The sequence below is a fragment of the Saccoglossus kowalevskii genome, chromosome 1, assembly GCF_978046115.1.
Source record: "Saccoglossus kowalevskii chromosome 1, keSacKowa6.1, whole genome shotgun sequence".
NCBI classification, from domain to species: domain Eukaryota; kingdom Metazoa; phylum Hemichordata; class Enteropneusta; family Harrimaniidae; genus Saccoglossus; species Saccoglossus kowalevskii.
The window spans coordinates 18,360,858-18,368,275 of NC_140641.1; positions in this window are offsets into that span (position 1 = coordinate 18,360,858).

A 7,418-nucleotide genomic window follows, 5' to 3' on the forward strand; every position below is an offset into this window, starting at 1 on the left:
TTGTTTTCATGTACTAACACGAAACAGAAATGGCATTACTCTTGTTCCAGTTCTTTTGTAGTCGTTGAATAGCCCAACTCATCTCTCAATTGTGCAGGACAGCAATGTCATGGTTTAAATGGAAGGGGGGTTAACTAGCCAAGGTCGTGGATTTTACAAATTGGTTTCAAATGAATTGCTATGAGACGTGTTAAGACGACGATGTATTAGGGTTATTGGGACCATCGCTCAGACGGGATTGAACGCACTGCGCTGTTAAAATTCGATTTAATTGTGTTGCAGATATATATTTAAAAAATATATATATATTGTATCGACCCCGAATAGTAGCAGTAGCGCTAATACGATTTAATACATATTCACATACTATGTATGATCTATAGTTACTTCAAAGTTACGTGGAATTCGTGCCTAGGCAATCCAGAATGTGTCATGATGTTATTATAGCAACTGTGGTGTATATATCACGCAACACGTGGTTTGAGAGCATATCTGCATAGTGTCTCGCGTGCTTTGTAAGCTGGGTACATAAACAGGAGGGGGCTCAATTCATATGAACTGGTACAGTCGAATGTGTGTGTAGATCGATAACTCACACGGATTATGAGACGTCGAAGTTTGGACGTTATAGTTTAAAGCGCGGTGGTCGTCGCGCAGCGCGTGTTCGAATTTCATGTAAATAAACAAGGTATTTTACACGCATTGTATACGTCGCCATGAGTCCCATATCGAACAGGACGCGGCACGACGACTGTCGCCCTTTAAGAAAAAGACACAAATATTACTGGAAACACATTGGGCATATAGCGACACAATTGCCACTGCTTATATTAGTTCTACTTTGGTGTCTGGAACCATCATGGAACTAAAATAGTTCAAGTAATATCAGTGTCGAATATGTGGCCCAGGCTTGTCAATGTGAATATACATGTATATGTGAACAAGCATTGCGTTTAATGCCCCTCTTAAACATCAGTTTGTTACGTAGAATAACCGCCCCGCCATATAGACATAACATAACAATAAATACGTATTTTTTATCACTGGTACCATGTTTTCGTTATACTTATTCGTGTTCCAGTTGCATCCTATTAACTCATCGTTGTCTTGGAAACCGCGTTGTTTTAAATAGTAAACATACTACTCTGGCTGTAATTCGATGACCACTATTGTCCGCGGCTGTTTAATGGACCATGCGATAAACTAAATGTTGATTTGCTGTACAGTCAAATAAATCAACTCTTTTGAAAATTCCCTTCTGAAATATTACTTTGGACCAGTCCATTGTATCTGCTAGGTAGGAATAGCTCATAATGTGTGTTTTTTTTCATCTACTAGTATTGAGCAATACAGTGTATATATTTGGTTTCACTTCTTGCATAATATGTCCACATGATCGAGTCTACGCCTACATCCCAATTAGAAGAAAGACAGTTAATAATAAACTTCGCTAAGTTAATAATTTTAGGAAACATTACATATACATATACATACATACATATATTACAAACAAATACATATAATACTAAATATATAATTTACTGTTATTCAGATACACATATATGGCTATTATGTTGATTCTAGTTTATTGACTGTGGTATATTTAAATTGTTCTCAGTCTTTTTATACAACATCATGAAATGTACATCTACACTGTTGGTAGTATAACAGTGTGTCTCTTAGCTGCCATGTCCAACGCATGTGGAGAGTAAAACATTAAGAGGGATTGTCTGTAAATCACGTGGGTGTTGACACTCAGACATATGACAAATAGATTGTAGTTGAATAATATTGGTTTTTCGGAATATGATTGAGTCTTACTTCAAAGTCCGGAAACTATTATACATGTGTTGTCAACCCTCAGGCATGCAATATTCAATTATTAGTATGCAAATAGACCTATAAATATGCGACCAATGTTTGGTCATAAAAACATATTATATTTGAATGTGTTTGTAACCGTATGTCGGAAATAGTTAGGCTTATTTCAGACAAAATTGATACAGTCATTATGATATTATGCACTGTCACAGTACATAATATGTGGCTAGCAATATTAGTATAATAAGGTACTATTCACTAAAAACTTTTTATTTTTTTAATTATGTTGTAATGATATTATTGTGAATCATTTTAATGTCACTAACACTCAAAAAAGCCAAGCCACCCTCACGGTAGCTGCGGGTCAAACTCACTTGTACAATCGTAAATTTACATGCAAAGAGAATCGTCAAGAAATAAAGGTACGGTACATTGTGGTTCGAAATCTGGAACTAGTACGGTACCTCAGTAGCTTCCGTCGATTTGGGTCGCGGGTGTCTTTAATTACACGCATTCACATTCATTTTTGAAAGCTTTTGTATCTATATGTATAATAATTACTACTCTTCATATATTATAAAATCACATTTGTAATTGTATTTCTGTTTGAATTCCCCATTCGGAATACCAATGATAACTAAATACATGCGTATCAATCGGTGCAGACAAGTACTGTACATAAACATAAACATAAACGCCTAAAACTAAGTTTACGTTACTTTCGATTTGAAATGTGCTAGGTATAAAAAAAAATGAATTGAATGCATTTCATATATACTCAAAGACAAACACGCTTTTAAAACTACTTGTAACTTTCATCATACGCATTACCACTGATTAAACACACTGGTATTGGTAGTGAAGTCATTGCAATATCAGTCTGATTGAAGATATTGATATTTCATTATATTTGTATACCTTTTTTATCTGAAACCCTATACACTAACTTACCCCCGTGGTGAACACCAGAATGGCTAACTTGACTTTGACACATGTAGTAAGTATTTCATTAAATCCCACATACCGCCATCAGGACAACATAGGTGTAAAATGTCCCGATCAGCGAATAGTCGCCAACAGCTATCTATCTGTGTATAATTTTAGAAGTGTCATGGACAATTCAAACTGAATTCCATCGACGTGGTTTACATTTCGTATCCATGGTATATTCATTAAGACAACAGCGAGTTGTATTTCTTGCGTGTAATCCCAGAACAATGATCATTCGATGGTGACTATGAAAGTAACGCGAAATTCGGTCTGTGACAATGAATAGCGTAAACGCCAGTAGTACCAGGAGTTTTCACTATCCAGTTCATTATTGCTACTCACTTACTATGATCATATGCATGGTACACATGAACAACATACTATTGAACAAGAAATATTTACTGGGTTTCATTTTAGTGGATTTGATGTTGCGGGGTTATTCACTGGATTTTTAATTCTGTGAAGGAAACAATACATTCTATGTGTATTTCAGCGCATTTACTGATCATCAAAACTAAAATCCAGCGAATAATAAAGCCCTATATATATATAAAAATACATACCTTAAAATAAGAATAACATCATTGAGTTCTGGAGTGTTGTGCACGACGGGTCATAGGAACCACGGCTACTGTGCCAGAGCAAGCATGCAGAAACAACAGGTGCGTTGCTTAGGAACCATAAAAAACGATAGCAATATCTGAATTTATTTTAACGTATGGCAAACAAGTCGTGTTTGATTTACCATCCCACAGAATGAGTAAACATTTGAATTGTGTTACCCCTCGATCAGTCACACATTTATTTGGCAAAACTTAATACAACTTGAAGTTCTGGTTGATTGAAGACGGAGCGAATCGGCAAACTCTTTTTCTGTGCGTAATATTTTTAAAACCGTTGTTTTAGTGTATGTCGATTAAACTGCCATTATTTTTGCATTTGGGAAGTTTCTGTTGCCATCATCTAATAAATATTAATAACTGTGTGACCATATATAAACCTTATTAGTCATTATAGATTATAGTCCCTCTGGTCTGTGACGTCAGCTAAAAATATTCACATATTATCCTTATTGCCACTTTAAATATGGGACCAGTTCTTGTAGGAAGGTCTGAAGGTAATTGTATATATGTGTAATCTCAAAGTCTCGTGTTCCGATCGCTATCAGATATCGTTCTAGGGCCTAATTTGTTTCTACGTTCCCAGCCCCGTCCCTCTATCTGATATACGCACTATGTTATGTCAAATTGTTTAGCTTCATGGTACAATGAAATACACCAAATTAAAACACCAAAGGCTTATGCCGTTGACATTTTCTAGTAGGGATACCCCGGGGATGACATCCCATGCAGCGAATGCGACCAGAGCTTCTGCCGAAGTCATATTTTAATTTGGTCGATGTGTGTGACAATAGGGAGGGGGAAATGTAGTTTTGTTTATGGGAGTCAATATTCGGGCATGGATGTACTTATTGCTTCGGGGAACGCATGGAACCAAACTACCGATGAACATAAATCAACAACTAATAGACTATTGTGTATTGTACGCAATGACTCTGATGTCCACCACTCGCTTTGTGTGACAATGGCTGTTCAAATATATTCAACCGTAGCTGGCGCCATTAACTGAACAATACTTCAAGTTCACCAGTATGCAAATACATTGTTGCGCTTTGTGTTTCATCGTCACAGTGTACTTCTTCAGTAGGGAGTAGTAACTTTTTAGTAACCGGGAGTATGCCTCAGTTCCAGTCACAAACCGTGTCGATGATAAGTGTGTAGGTGTGTTTCAAATGACATTATTTAATTTAAAATAAACGTTGTTGGTTGGTTCACGTCCGGGGAGTATTCAAAGACACAGCATGCCATGAAACCCCCTTCATCGCCGCATAGCTTTGTTAGAACATGATTGCCTCCATGCTTAGAACACGCACAGTTCTTCTATCCTACAGGGCAATACTAAAACTCTTTACATTACAATAGTTCCATTCTCCATCCCTCGATCTGCGATAGAAGAACTGTGACAAACATACAAAGAAATGGATCGATCGATAGAAAAACGCTCGCAAACGTTTTCTGCTAAAGCTCTGCATCCCAGGTACCCCCGGGCCGTCAAAGCTCAATCGATCACTCTGTTAGTACCTTCCATGGCATTTAGACACAAGTAGTCTATATATGCACAATTTCAGTCTTAGACTTTCGTGTTGATTTGCCCCAAGAATGCTGATTGTAAGAGTACGTTTCCAAGGAAATTAGTTGGCCTTCCCTTAAATAGGTACATTTGTGGGCACAGTTACTATGGAACAACTGTTTATGACTAACTGGCACATTGTACCAGCCAACATTTAAAGTGTACTAGTATCTTTATACACTGGTTTGCGTTGGTTCACTAACAATTACCCCGGTCCTAATACGTGTTCAAATATACTCAGGCTCACTTTACAATTATATTGACTAAATGACAGGAACAACATTATCAGTTGCCTCGTTCGCTAGAACTTCATTAAACCACAGGCCCTCAAGGGACATTAATATAATGAACCTCTCTCCCTTATAGTTTCTTCAGTCTTGAAACCATTTGCGGGATTTGGTCGACACATTTTCAAGTTTTCAATAGCAACCAGGACAAGGTTAAAGCATTAAGAAATGTACGGAATGTCTGTCCTAACCATTGTTGTACCAGTTATTCAGTATTCTTGATAATGTGAAGCTATCAGTCACGACAATGATGTTTTTGAATAAATTTAAAGAGCGGTAGTCGTTGCGCGGTGTGTGTGTTCGAATGTATTTTACACGCGTTGTGTACGTCGCTGTGAGTCCACCGCCCTTTGAAATACCATATGTCTGGTGGTTTCAATAAACAGATCTGTTAGAGGTTCTATGAATAAACAATATACATTAAAACAGTGTGAGCATTTTTGGTTAGGACTATTCATCATAATACTCATTATTCTTGTGAGAATAAACTTATTTTGATGTACTTACGTATTTTTTTTTTATTCAAGGTGGCTCAACACATTTTTTCCTACAACACCTTTAAGGCCCTCTGTAGGAGTACTAGTATACACATGCCACGGACCTTTACCTGAACTACTAGTATTATAAATAAATTAGTAGTCGGAGCTTCGGTGTATCAATTCAATATTTTAATAAAACTACACAAATAAACTTTCCTCGTAATAAATCAGGTATGATCAGCGACATGCTAAAAATGCATATCTCCAAAAACAGTTCCTCTACAACCCTATCATGATAGAGGGACTGTGCTCTACACCAGAAGCAATTGTAAGCATTACGACATTGGGCATTTATTCGATTCTTGGTAAATAATTCCGACTTTCGACATTATAGACTCAAGTAAACCTCTTTTTCTGAGGTATTTTGTACTAATTACGAATTTGGTTTACCAAACTCAGCTTGATTCGTTTTTTAAAAATCAAAATGGGTACAAAATGCATAATGGCCTAACTTCAGATAATATAATAATGCAGTAGTAGTCTCTGGCTGGGTCATTGTGTCAAAAACAATCGTGCATGGCAATATGGCAGAGCGGTAAGTATGTTTTCTGTACAAAATATGTATCAATAACTATATTCTAAGTGAGAAGTGTTTAAAGCGCGGTGGTCGTCGCGCTGCGCATGTGCGATATTTGTGTTGATAAACATTGATAAACATTTCCCATGAATCCAATGCGATATTCAATTGGAAATCACAAGTATAATGGCTGACCTGGGCGCGATTGCACTGAATACTAACGGTGACTCCTTCGATACCTTCCAATCACCTAAAAATGGCCTAATTAAAGCTTGGAAAGCTTTGCGCAATGGTCAAAGTCGCCATCTTTGTTTATATGAGACCCATATATCTCGCGCATGCGTGGCGCAACGATTTAAGCACGAAATGGATACGCACAAAGAACCTAGTAAAGAAAATCATTATATATTAGTTATTGTCAAGACTGACTATAACAGCTGACGGAGAAACAAGTCAGCAGTACTCATTATAAATAAGTGTTTTTTTTTTTGTTTTAATTTCAGTTCAGTATGTAAAGATATAAAGTACAAATTCGAATGCGTTTTTTTTTTAATTTCCATTCCCTTTGGAGACACTACCATAGAGCATGCCATTTTTCGTGAGAGTGTGAGGGTATTTTTTATAGTATGTTTTAAAATCCAAATAGCATGACGTAAGAAACAAATTTCAACAAATTAAAACAAAAATGAATGAGTTTTGGTGCTAAGTAAAATCTATTTGATCAATTTGTTGTGTTTCGAATACCGAATAGTATAATATATCCGATAATAATATAAAAATACGAGTACGCATAATATCCTGCCTGACATTTTCAGTTGTCCGCTGGGTGTTTCAATCTATTGGTGAGGGAGACATGAACACGCCAGGTGGATCAGCGAGTCAAGTAGGCGGCTCAATGTAATATGAACTATATTTTACAGACATATCAGAGAACGCATCTCACCGATTCTGTGTGATTTTAACCAATCATTCCTTGCGTATCGTAACAAGCAAAATATATTCAATGACCCCCCAAGAAATCAATAATTAGTCAACCTACACCCTCCTATTTATAAAATAGACTCTTCCGAGTTC